General features: G+C 38.9%; 1 protein-coding gene across 6 annotated transcripts in view; it reads right to left on the bottom strand.

The window, feature by feature from the left end:
• Nucleotides 1–14203, bottom strand: part of SHTN1 (shootin 1) — a 122497-nt gene that overhangs the window by 107396 nt on the left and 898 nt on the right. The window lies entirely within an intron of this gene.

The following is a 14203-nucleotide window of genomic DNA, read 5'->3' as shown; positions in this document are numbered from 1 at the left end:
TAATTGTCTTAACATTCACTACCTTGTTAACAATGAGGGTCTTTGCTTTCTTAGGCTGTCGTTGGAAGAAACTGGATCTTGAGGGGAACTGCATCTTTTTCATCCTATCCTCTTTGGAATGTAATTCTTGCATCTATGGTTTTAAGCCATAAAGAGGCTTATTGTTAGCAAACCCCCAAACACACCCCTATGGGCAGCTTTTGTTTTTCTGTTTGTCTTAGTGACTCCTGTCTCTTTTTGTCTTTCCATCTCTTGGTGGCACACAGGTTATTGGGCCTTTCTTCCTTCTGTCTTTTGGGAGTGGTGCGGCTCTTGGAAGGGCAGCATCTTCTACTCCCTCTTTGAAGAGGTTGGTTAAAGCCTTAAAGGGCTTCTTGGTTTTGGCCGGGTGCGGTGGCTCATGCCTGTAATCCCAGCACTTTGGGAGGCCGAGGCGGGCGGATCACGAGGTCAGGAAATCGAGACCATCCTGACTAACACGGTGAAACCCTGTCTCTACTAAAAATACAAAAAATTAGCCGGGCGCTTGTAGTCCCAGCTATTCTGGAGGCTGAGGCAGGAGAATGGCGGGAACCCGGGAGGCGGAGCTTGCAGTGAGCCGAGATCACGCCACTGTACTCCAGCCTGGGCGACAGAGCGAGGCTCCGTCTAAAAAAAAAAAAAAAAAAGAAGGGGTTCTTGGTTTTAGTCTCATGCATGGTTGTAGTTTTGGTTTGGTCTTGAGTCACTTGTAATATATAACTTTGGTACAGAATTTTGGTTTACATGTGTTTCTTAGTCTATCTGTGTTGCTATAAATGAATACCTGAAGCTGGGTCATTTGTAAAGAAGTTTATTTGGCTCATGGTTCTGCAGGCTGTACAAGGAACATGGCGCCAGCATCTGTTTCTGTTGAAGGCTTCAGGCTGCTTCCACCCCTGGCAGAAGGCAAAGGGCAACAAGCGTGTGGAGCGATCTTACGGTGAGAGAGGAAAGCAGGAAAGAAGGGAAAGGTGTTATGCACTTTTTAACAAGTAGCTCTCAGGGGAACTCTCAGGGAAGCTATAGTAGACAACCCTTCTAGCTTCATTACTTATTGCTACAAGATACTAAAAAGTAGGCATTACTAGGAGGACAAAAGCACCAGGCCATTCATGAGGGATCCAGCCCCATGACCCGAACACCTCCCATTAAGGTCTCACCTCCAACATTAGGGAATCAAATTTCAACATGAGATTTTGGGGGACAAATATCCAAACTTCCAAACTATAGAAATTTGCCTGTTTCTTTCTCTCCTAGGCTAAAATGGAACTATGCATTCGGCGGGGGAAATGATTTATTAAAACACTGCAGGCCGGGCACTATGTCTGTAATCCCAGCACTTTGGGAGGCCAAGGCAGGCTGACTGCTTGAGATCAGGAGTTCAAGACCAGCCTGAGCAGCATGGTGAAACCCTGTCTCTACAAAAAATACCAATACTAGCCAGGCGTAGTGGCACACACCTGTAGTTCCAGCTACTCGGGAGGCTGAGGTGGGAGGATGGTTGGAGCTCGAGAGGTTGAGGCTGCAGTGCGTCATGATCATGCCACTGCACTCCAGCCTGGGTGGCAGAGCGAGATGCTGTCTCAAAAAACAAACAAAACAAAACAAAACAAAACAAAAAAACAAATTCCAAAGACAAACAGCACTAAAGCTGAAAGGGAAATCTTTTTATTTCTATCTTAGTTGGAAATCTCCTCCCTGATAACACAAGTTAAAGATAATGCAATTAGATAAACAAGTCAGTCCATTGATATGCAGACTGCAACCCAAACTCTCTGAGGAATTAAAAACAACTCTCCTTGTCTTGCAAATTGTTTACAAAAATAGGATGTGCCTCTAAAAGCAATTCAAAGCCCACTTATTCTAACTAACCCCAAATCTCATCTATTCATCTCAGGACGCCAGCAAATGCTGTTCAACATCAGGACATTGAAATCAGTACTGTCCTGCACTTAAGAAGGAAAAGCTGAAATACTAATTACCCTAGGCCTCTAGTAGGCAAATAAGCCCCCCAAACTCTGTTTTTTGTGAAAATTTACATTACTTCTCTGTGCCTTTGAGATACACATTCCCTAACTAGTATTACCTGAGAAACTATCGCTTTTAAAATGCAAACTTCTGGGAGACGATTCTTTGAGGGGAAAAAAAAAGAGGGGAAAGAGAAGCCAGGAATATATACTGTTTGTCCTGGAGGAAACCTGATAATGAGATGTTTCAAAGAATTTTATTTTTAAAGATCTCTATGGTCAGAAGTTGGCTTAATTGAAAGCTGTTATTCAGATTACAATGCATTTTTGAGGCCTCTTTGTTCTATTGGATCCAACTGTCATTTATAAATTAGTGAGTTTTATATTATTATACCTATCTCATGGCTGAACATTTTTTAAATGAAAGCTGTAATATCTTTTTTGTCTGTATTTTTTATGTATACATGTTTTCTTTTCTTTCTTCTTTTTTTTTTTTTTTTTTTTTTTGAGACAGAGTCTCGCTCTATTGCTCAGGCTGGAGTGCAGTGATCTCAGCTCACTGCAACCTCCGCCTCCCGGGTTCAAGTGATTCTCCTGCGTCAGCCTCCCGAGTAGCTGGGACTACAGGCACATGCCACCATGCCCGGCTAATTTTTTGTATTTTTGTAGAGACAGGATTTCAGCGTGTTAGCCAGGATGGTCTCGATCTCCCGAACTCATGATCCGCCCACCTTGACCTCCTAAAGTGCTGGGATTACAGGGGTGAGCCACCATGCGCTGGCCTGTATACATGTTTTCATATATGTTGTAGGTTGTTTTTACATGGTATAAAATGCTTTCAAGAAATTTCACATTGGCTTAAAGATAGTAATGAGCGCTCATAAATTAAATTTACTTAAAACTCCAAAGATATAGAAACTAATCCAAATACTTTTCAGGTTCACATGACTTGGGCAAATAAGACTAGTTTAATAGTGTTAGTTTAGTAAAAACAACTATGTCTTCTGAGTTACAAGAAAAAAAAATACCATATATAATTAACTTTAGAGTTCTTGCTTGGGTAGTAACTGCCTAACATACACGTGCTGTAAAATGGATACGAGAAAAATAACCTGAGATGATGCCTAGCTTTGTCTGTCCCATAAAATTTTCCAAGCATACTTATTAAAATGAGTGAATTAAACAGATATAGCAGGATAAGAGTTTATACAGGTACTTTTAAAATAATATATTTTATAATATGTTTGCTTACAAAGGTTTCGCAATCTCGTTGGTTACCATATCCTTAGAGTTTTGTGAAATTAAATTAAATTAAATGATGAATATTCATTGAGTATATAGATCATTTTCAAGTAAGATAAAATGTTTAAACATTAATTGCTAAATATAAATTTAAGTTTATCTACTTTTGGCTTCTCACTGCAAAGAAACTAAAGATATCTGAGTCTGTTAGCAAGCTTTAAAAATTGTACTTTGAGGAAACACATATTTCTAAGATATTATGAAGTGGTATTAGTCTATGGAATGCTGGTTCAAAATTGCTAAGGATTAAAACTCTAATTAATACATGTAATTAAGGCTACTAGAAATAAAAGGAACAATTCTGTATGCAAAGTTTACAAGTAAAATAAGACATATTTTTGGTGAGAAAGTTATAAGCAAGATATGAGGATCTGCTTTTGCTGAGGAAAGGAGTGATTTTGTCTAAGTAGATGTTATTTAAAGGTTGAAAAATGAATGAAGAAATGATATAGAGAAAACTAAATGGATATAGAAAGTTGGGAAGAAAAGAGAGAGCAAGAGAAAGTCTTGTATGGTTAAACTAACAAAAGTTGAATTAATTTATTACGAGATGTAAAATGGAGCCTTGATATCTAAAGTATACTGATACAAAACTAAAATTTGGTCTTTTTTAAGAACAAGATTTTCCTATAGTATTGACAAGAGAAAATAAAAGATTTTTGTTCACCTTTTTAGTCAAGTAGAGACAGAGAGAGAAGGGGAAAGAGGGAAGGGGAAGAGGAGATTCTGTGTTTCATCAAGATGATTCCCTGTGCTTCACATTGTCTTTATTGGGTCTTTGATTACTTGAGAAAATTGAGTTAAAGAGTTAAGGTTTTTCTACAACTATATGTCTTCCTATTTGCTTTTGAAGCCTTTATCACTCTGAATAAATATTATTTCACAATCAGAATGACTATTATTTCACAGTGACCTGTGATCCTATTTTGATTGTTTTGAATCTTTTTTTACAAACTTCCCAAAATCAAATTGTAAATGATGTCTTTTTTACCTTAAACTAACTTTAGGATTTCCAGAGGGCTCCCTGGAAGTCTGAAAGTGACATATTAAACCCACTAGGTTTATTCTGCATGCTAAATTATACACGAAACATTGTCAAATAACATGTAATGCTAACCTTTGAGTTATTACTTGTATGAATGTTACTGATGTGTTTCAAAAGTATGATATTCCCAGAAATCTAATATGCTACCTGTCATAATTCTGATTATGTTAAATTGTTGTATCTCACAAACAACCAAATTTCCTTGTCAACTGCATTATTATCATAATGAACTCCCATCAGATCTTTAACCATGGCCATTTGAAGTCTTGTTGTCCACATTTATTATAACTGCTTTATTCTGATGCTCTTTCTAAAAGCTTTTTGCAAGCAATTATAATCCTAAAGTATTGAGTCTTCAAGGAGGTATATGGGAAGAACAAAAAGAACTCTGACCTATACAGATCTCTGGTAACTTTAAGGAAATACCAGTGGACTAGGTATGAACTCCGGAACTCTAAAGGAGAAACTGAACTCCTAAAATTGCTAACATCGAGCAAAATTAAGAATTAATTACATGGGACTAAAATGATGAGGGACTGTGATTTTTATGACTTTTTTGTTAGAAACACTACTGATTCTTTTATTTTCCAGATTTAGGAAAACATTTTCTTCCTTTGCGCTATCTATAGCTTAAGACAATTTGGTAAAGTATACTTTTGCAAACAGAATTGAAACATTTACTTTTCTTCCTTACCTGATCCCTCCAAAATTTGGAAACTATTCATGAGTATTCTTATTTTTAGGATAATATAGGCATTTGCATAAGTTCAGTAGGAATCTGTTCTTCTTTTAATAGGACACAATTGAAAACACTGGTTATATTGCCAAAGTTTGATGAGAATGTCATATTTTCTGATATGACCAGTTTTCAGGAACTGAGGTCCCTAGAGGAACCTCAGTTTAATGGGGCCAATAAAGGCACCTTGGAAATACTGGCCTCGTACCTTGAATACATGGTTCAAATGGTTGCCTTATAGGTGGGTAAAGAATGTCACCTTCCTGACAGGCCCAGGAACATCAGGAATCTAGGGAAGAGAGCTATCTATCCAAGACTACTATAGGCACAATCTGATGTTGAGTCCTAAACTTGGCTTCTTAGCCTAAGGAGGCATTTTTTTTAAGCCTAATCCGAGATTCTTTATGAAGAGTTCCAGCAAAGCAGATTTTAACAGGGCTTACATAGTCAATCACTATTCTTGCTGCATTTATGTAAATAATTAGGCCAAGTATAATAGACAAAAACTTATTTTACAAATAAACTGGTCTTACTGATTCTCTTTGGTAGAAATTAGTGTGAGAGAGGAAAAATACTTTCAGAAAAACAATAGTTCAGAAACTACAGTTCACCCATTACTAGAGTCTAGCCCTGTTCATTGTTTTTGAGATTTTATTATTTACCTGCAATCTGGAATGGATCCTAAATTCTTTTAGTCTTTTCTTATACCTGGCTGTGCATCTCCAAACTAACATTTCCAATTTTTCTCCCACCCTTTGACCTGGAATCACTAAAATTAAAATTGGGCTTTCTCTGAAGCTATGCAAGCTAAAGCTGGACAACTTGATACAATCAGAGAAATCACCACAACAGCTTTTGTATAGACAACCTTTATGATATTTAAACTATAAACAAGGAAAATCTGTCAGATTGCAACTGCCTGCCCCACTCCAGCTGAAGACACTTTGAGCCTAAGATGTATAAATCCTCTCAACGAGCCTAAGACGTGTAAATCCTCTCAGCTGGCTGCTCTCCAGACTCAGAAACTAATTTATAGACTGCTCTAAACATTAACCTTGCTTTTTCCTTTTTTTCCATAGAAATGTCTCTTATTATTTGTATGCTTACACCATATAAAAACCTAACATTAAAGAGATCACCCATAACACCACCTCTTGAAATAAAACATGACTGTTTACCTAAACTAACCTAGTCTCAGGACTAAGAGACTGACTCAGTAAGATATGAGACAATATACTTAAATCTGTTCTTTTCTGCTGGTTCCAATCTGGTTTTCTTCCCCTTTGCCAATCACTTATCTCACAACCATACCTCTCCAAAGCTACCAGCCTAGCACATAATATGTGAGACTTTCTGAAAGTAAAGTTTCAAAGGGGAGAGCTGAAGGAAACCAGGCTATCTCCCCAAAATACGAAAGACCTTTGAGCTAAAGATAATTAGGATGCAGGAAACTATCTGCCTTCCCTCTGTCTGCCTAAAAGCAGGACACAGAATTACAAAGAGGTCTATCTTCTCCCCATTTCCCACCTAAAAACAAGATACTCATTCTCCTTTACAACCCATATCACCTCAGAGATGGTGGCAGAGAAATCTGCGAGTAGACTTTACCCCAGGAGTTTCCCCATAAACTCACCTTCCCACATTCTCCTGCCTTTGGAAGCCTGGAACTGCTTTCCTTTGTCCTAACACTTTTCTAAATGTATTGTTCTTTGTTGAAGACAGTATGTTGAGCCACTGCTTATTTTTCTCCCTTGCAATGTGCACTGCATGCATTAATAAACTTGCTTGTTCATATGTCTTTTGTAACAGGTATCTGTCCCAATTATGAACTTACAAGGTTTGAGGGAAAAATTAATTTTTCTACCCTTCAATCCTTAAGGCATCTCTTGACTATGACAGTTTCTCAGACTTTACTCATTTTTATGACCTTGACAGTTTGGAGAAGTGCTGATCAGGTATTTTGCAGAACGTCTCTCAATAGGGATTTGCTGATATTTTCCTCATGAGTCGACTGGCTTTATGGGTTTTTAGGGGAAGACCACAGAGGTAAAATGCCAATTCATCACATCACACTATCATGCTATCAACATGACTTATCATTGTTGATATTGGCCTTGATCATCTAGCTGACATAGTGTTTGTCAGGTTTCTCCACTGTAAAGTTACTGGTTCCCCCTTTTGCATATTGTAGTCTTGGAAGGAATTCACTATGTGCTGCCCACACTTAAGAATCAGGGAGTTAGGGCCGGGTGCGGTGGCTCACACCTGTAATCCCAGCACTTTGGGAGGCTGAGGCGGGTGGATCACGAGGTCAGGAGACCGAAACCATCCTGGCTAACACGGTGAAACACTGTCTCTACTAAAAATACATAAAATTAGTCAGGCGTGGTGGTGGGCGCCTGTAGTCCCAGCTACTCAGGAGGCTGAGGCAGGAGAATGGCGTGAACCCAGGAGGCAGAGCTTGCAGTGAGCGGAGATCATGCCACTGCACTTCAGCCTGGGGGACAGAGCGAGACTCTGTCTCAAAAAAAAAAAGAATCAGGGAGTTAAGATACACCACTTTGAGGGGGAACGTCTACATAAATTATTTGGAATTGCTCTGCATGGGAGATTTGTCTTTAATCGTTTATTTATATCAGTATCAACTCATGAATATTAGTTCATACTTTGAATTATAATCCAATATTCTGTTGTGCAGAGTTCCGCCTTTGGACATTGGAAGTTCTTTCTATTGGCTCTTGTGTCTCTGACAGACAGTAGTTTCCTCTTATCTACCGTTTCACTCTTCAGGGTTTCAGTTACCCATGGTCAACATGGTATGGAAATAGATGACTACAGTACCACAAGATATTTTGAGAGAGAGAGAGAGAGAGACCACATTCACATAACTCTTATTATGGTATATTGTTATAATTGTTCTATTTTATTATGAGTTTTTATTGTTAATCTCTTATTGTGCCTAATTTATAAATTAAATTTTATCACAGGTATGTACGCACAGGAAAAAACTTTGTATATATAGGGTTTGTTATTATCCATGATTTCAGGCAGCTACTGCAGGTGTTGAAACATAGCTTCCTCCATGGATAAGCGGGGACTACAGTATCTCCATCAGTGTCGGCTTATCAGTTGGTGCATTTCCTTAGTTTCCGCACTACAAGATGCTCTAGGCTCATCTTGTTTATTTCCTGCCCCTTTCCTAAAATTAGCCATTTCTCCTAGGAACCCTGTTCCTTTTATTCGAGAATGGCATTAGAAGCCAAGTTCTGGGCTCTAGATGTTTTCATTGATACTGGTGCATGTAGACTCTCTCAGCTGACAAAGCAAGAAAATATATGTATATACTAACATATATATATATTTCTATGTGTAACCATCCATACCTGTATTAAGCTAAATATGAGTTCACACTCATGTATCCAACATGAATCCATTGCCAAAAGCATTTTCTTTTTAGAGAGATGGTGTCTCACTATGTTGCCCAGGCTGGTCTCAAACTCCTGGGCTCAAGGTATCCTCCTACCTCGGCCTCCCAAAGTGCTGGGATTATACGCGTGAGCCAACACAACCAGCCCAGAAGCATTATTTGTAATAGCAAAAACAAAGAAAGAAAGATAGAAATGTCCATCCAGAGGACACTAAATACATTGTGGTACGTCTGTACATTGGAACATTATTCAATCAATTTTTAATGATTTAACGCTACATGTACTAATATAAAAAATTACATATTACATGATAAATACATATGCACATACAAACACATAATTTCTGGAAGGAAAGAAGACAAAAGGTTAACAGTAGTTAACTTTGAGAAATGGGAATGGGGTCATAGCATGCATTGTCAATGTAGTGATTTCATCTTCAAGGAGACAAAAGATCTTGGATATTACAATGGCTTACGGCCCTTCAAAGAGTCACAGTGCATAAAATGCCTAAAAAGTTTCCTTAGGAGAGTGATAATGAAATAAAGATTGAGAAACAATGGGTCAGATAGAATAGGTAATTGTACTTTTCACTTTACACACTTGTTTTCTATGAGCATGTGTTTATTTTTGCATTTATTTTAAAAAAGGTTCACAGCTGGGCGCGGTGGCTCACGCCTGTAATCCCAGCACTTTGGGAGGCCGAGGCGGGTGGATCACGAGGTCAGGAGTTCGAGACCAGCCTGACCAACATAGTGAAACCCCGTCTCTACTAAAAATACAAAAATTAGCCAGGTGTGGTGGCACATGCCTGTAGTCCCAGCTACTCGGGAGGCTGAGGTGGGAGAATTGCTTGAACCTGGGAGGCGGAGGTTGCAGTGAGCCGAGACCACACCATTGCACTCCAGCATGGGTGACAGAGTGAGACTCTGTCTCAAATAGATACATAATACATAAATAATATTAAGGAAATAGTGAAATTCTGACTAGAAGACATAGTTCCTTAGCCCATGCTGCATGTCCGTCTCATGGGTAGTTGCCAAACTGTTGTTCTTCAGCAACTGCTCCCTAACTTTCAGAGGAAAATGCATGTTGATAAGCACCTGGTGATTCAGATGTAGCTGGCCCTTGTACCACACTTTGAAAAATACTGATGTAAAACCAAGCTTGCACTTGAAAACAAGGCAACATTTAATTCCAAACAGCTTTCTACTGGCTGATCTCATATGCACCCAAGATTGTCAATGCTTCCGTCTTCCCAGACTGACATGGTCATTGTGGTAGGCAATAGTTTCAGACTGTTTGTCAAAATAATGCTCCAGTTATTTCCTGGCCTAGAAGCCAAGGGAATACTGGATGCATCTTTTAATTACTAACTTGCTCTAAGAATAAGCTTGACTAGATTTCCATGTGAACTTAAGTATCATCTCAATAATCTTGGGGAAAACAATACTAACTCTAAAGGTGAAAAGAGGTTTAAAATTGCTTTAAAACCAATTACCTCACCATAGGAAATCCATTTTAAATACTGTTAGTCCAAGAATTGCCCATTATTGGGGTGGTGGTGGTTGTTTTCCTCTTATGTCCTTATTATTAAATAGCCATCTCTCTTCAAAATTTCATCAACTTGGAAATGACATGGCATTACTATACTGAACAGTTTAGCAGACATGTGTTGTCTGTGTCTGCCCAGTCAGCATCCTCATGGTAGTGCACCCCATTCTGTTTTGGACTACTCCTCCAATCTTTGCAGGGGCTGCCAATTAAAGTATCCTGCCCTCCCGTGGCCAAAGTATTTGAACACATGAGATTGGCCAAAGTAAGCCAATCAGACACTCCTCCTGGAATTTACATGCCTAGCGCTATCTCTAGACCAAGAACTCCTCACCAGCAGGGGCAAGGTCTTATTCAGCTCTATCTCTCTGATGCCTAGCACAGTGCCTGGCTATGAATATTCAATGCATGTGGGCTGAATGAATTATACAGAAAATCATGCACCTTAAACAAATGCTGAACTAAGTCTATCATTTTCCCACTGAATTCCGGAGGGGGAGCAAATTGTATGATGTTTTGTAAGGGAAATATCCACTTTAGTAGCTAGGAAATATGCCTCGGAAATAGTATCCAAAGTTGCCATTTCTCCGTGCATTAAAGATGTCAATCAGTCCAATAAAATAAAGCCCCAAAAAAGACAAAAGGAGAATTACCTCATTACCTCAACATCTGCTTGAACATAAGCAATCACACACTGGCTAATTTTTTTAACGGGACATAATATAACTTTCTAGAAAGACATAATATAGCTAATTATACCATTCACTAGGAGGGAACATAAAATGTTTTGAAGTAATTCAGAAGTGGGTGTGATTTATAAGACATAGAGCTTAGGGAATGGTAAGTATAAATTAGAGATTGTTCATATTATGACAGACTCCGTCATTACATTTCACAACTTTTGTCAAAAGCAACCTTATTCACACCACTAAAGGCTTCACGTTAGGGAAGGCTGCTGTCAGCTTTGTGGTTTAGAGTAGACAGGAATCTCCTTTCTGAACTCTCTCCTGGGGAACTGGTTCAAATTTTAGACTTAAAACTTACTAAGGCAGGGCGAAATGAAGAGAGATTGTTTAATGGTTCAAACATAGTTACATACAAGGAGTAAGTTTTAACGTTTTGATAGCAAAGTAGGGTGACTACAGGTAACAACAATGTATTGTATATTTCAAAAGAGATAGAAGAGAGGACTTGAAATGTTCTCAACTCATTTGATAAATGATAAATACTGGAGGTAATGGATACCCCAAATACCCTGACTTGATCATTATGCATTCTAAGCATGTAACAAAATACCCCATGTCTTCTATAAATATGTGCAAGTCTCATGTATCAGTTTAAAAAAAACTCACTAACGAAAGACCCATATGATGAAACCTAAATGGCCAATGGCCACGTAAAAAGATTTCAAACATCACTAATAACCAGAGCAATGCAAATCTTAAAAGGTAACATTTTGCCCATTAGATTGGCAAAAATTCAAAAACTTGTTCAGGCCATCAAATGAATAAAGATTGCTATTAGCCAGAGTTGACAAATGTTGGAAATGGGTACTGCTGAAGGATATTTGAACTGGTATAATCATTTCGGAAGGCACTTTTGCAATGTCTAGCAAAAGTATATGTCCATGCCCTCTAATCCAACAATTCCATTTCTTCTAAGAATCTATCCTAGAATAAAAAAGTAATTGTACATTTATTCATATGATAACTTGAATAGTAACTATCTTCTCTTCTAGACAATTAATTTGGTGACAAGCACTGTCTAGTTTACTATTTACACCCCTAGTGCCTAGCACATGGACCTCACATATGGTGGTACTTGATAAGTATTTGTTAAAGGAATGAATAAATATGTTTACCTCAGCATTATTAAGGGAAAATAACATATTTGATAAATAGTGGTTCTTCTTGCTCACATTAAATAGGGGTAGTGGAATTATCACTCAGAATATTAACATTGTGAGTAAAAAGGTAGTAACAGGTAGTCAAAATTACTATTTTCGAAAATTAACTATGTAACCATAAGCTTACAAAATTGATCATAGTATGTACTGTTAAATGCCCAAAGATCCAGTTACCTGTTCTTCCAAATCCCTAGCTTCCCAATTAGTTCTATAGGTCAAACAGTAACTGAACACTTTTGAAGTAAATTGTTTCCACAGTCTGTGATCCAATGACAAGCAAACTACCTGGTTTTGAAATGTATAAAAATCACACTGTGGGCTGAAAAAATCCCAACACCTTTGTAACTAGGCTCACTATCCCCAAAAGTGTACCTTTTAAGAAACACAACTTTGAATATCTAACTGTTCTATTACCTTTCATATGCACTTAATCAAGGAAGTATATCCTCTAAAAATATCAATGCCAAGGATTTATTTTCCAATACAATGCAATAGGAGAAAGAGCCAAAAATTTAGAAATCCTTTTTCTCAGGCCTCAAACCCAACACAGGAATGGAGAAATATGTTCCGAAATCAAATATAAACAATTTGCAGATTATCTACATTGTTAATTGTCCCTTGATTATATAAGAAATGAAAGGGGAAATTTTTTATTTTTATCATTTGAAAACTGACCATCCATAAGAAGATCTGATATCCACTGACAGATATTACCTATAATGAAAGCTCCACAAATCTAGAATATGAATCAAGTTTTAATGTTTTGGGTTGGGGGAAGGTGTTATTAAATATAAAATACCAGTCAGTAGAATCCAGTCCCTCGTTAAAACACTTGAGAAACTTCAGATAAAGACATTCTGTCCACCCACTAAATTCACTGATGCTTGCGACTTTATGACCTCAGGCTAATCTAGGATGCCAGGTAAAGGTGCTGGGAAGGCCAAACAGACTAACATTTATCCAGCACTTTCTAGATGCTGAATATCACAGAGGAATGTGTTATGTCCATTTCAGAGGTTAATTTCCCTAAGGTCACACAGTAAACAGTAATGTTGAAATTTGTTTGCCAGAGTGTGGCTTCAGAGGAATCCGGGTGCACTTCCCAACGGTGTCTATGGTTTTACGGAACAACAGGTAAGAGTACTGGACAGGACCTCAGAAAGTCCTCCAGTTTTGCCCTCGCCTTTAGTCAGGTCGGCCTTGATTGACCAGAAGATCCACGGAAGGAAAGAGGCTCCTCCAAGTTCACAGACCTGGGGAGCTGGGCCAAGAGAAGTGAAAGAACTGGAACTAAATACCAGGTTTTGCCACAGAGCAGGGATCCTTCCATTACATGGTCATGTCAGCAAAACATTCAGAAAAGTACATGTTCCTACACCTTTTTACGTCCCTTAAATCTGCATGGTTCCTCCCTTTATTTCCTTATTATTATTATTATTATTTTTGGAGATGGAGTTTCATTCTTGTTGCCCAGGCTGGAGTGCAATGGCGCCATCTTGGCTCACCACAACCTCCACCTCCTGGCAATTCTCCTGCCTCAGCCTCCCGAGTAGCTGGGATTACAGACATGCGCCACCACGCCCGGCTAATTTTGTATTTTTAGTAGAGATGGGGTTTCTCCATGTTGGTTAGGCTGGTCTCGAACTCCCGACCTTAGGTGATCCACCTGCCTCGGCCTCCCAAAGTGCTGAGATTACAGGCGTGAGCCACCGCACTCGGCTGGTTCCTCCCTTTCTTGACCTACATTCGCAGACCACCCTTTGGTCAGGGTAACAACGATAATTGTTTAAATGTGGCAGGTTAGCATTTGGTTGTTGATCTGGTTTGGTTCAGAAGTGTGGTAAATGATGAAAAAAATGACTGACTGAAGCAGCTCTTTATTAAAGGATAACCCCCAATTACCAAGCAGTACAGAAATGTGTGCGCATGGCCTGGCTCTCCTGCGCCCAGCGCCAACCCTGTTAATTCTGGAAGCTCAACACTGGCAGGATGTTGACCTTGCTGACTAATAAACTGCTAAAATTGAGAAGTGATTAAAAAAAAAATTATGGCCTGAAAATCCCAGCTGGGCAAGGAAAGAGGAACTAGACCGAACCCAAACGAAAAGCTGGGAAGGGTGTGAAACAGCCCTACAGGCCACCCAGCGCCAACAAATGTGTAAGGGTGGGGCCAAGCTAGCTGAGCCGCCCAAAGCAGCCAAAATATCCTGCCCCACCCGCTTCTCCCGCAAGGAAGGTGGCACTGTGC

The sequence above is a fragment of the Nomascus leucogenys genome, chromosome 3 (genome assembly GCF_006542625.1).
Source record: "Nomascus leucogenys isolate Asia chromosome 3, Asia_NLE_v1, whole genome shotgun sequence".
Classification (NCBI taxonomy): Eukaryota; Metazoa; Chordata; class Mammalia; order Primates; family Hylobatidae; genus Nomascus; species Nomascus leucogenys.
Note: the sequence above shows the minus strand (reverse complement) of the source record. Positions and strands in the feature narration are given on the sequence as shown.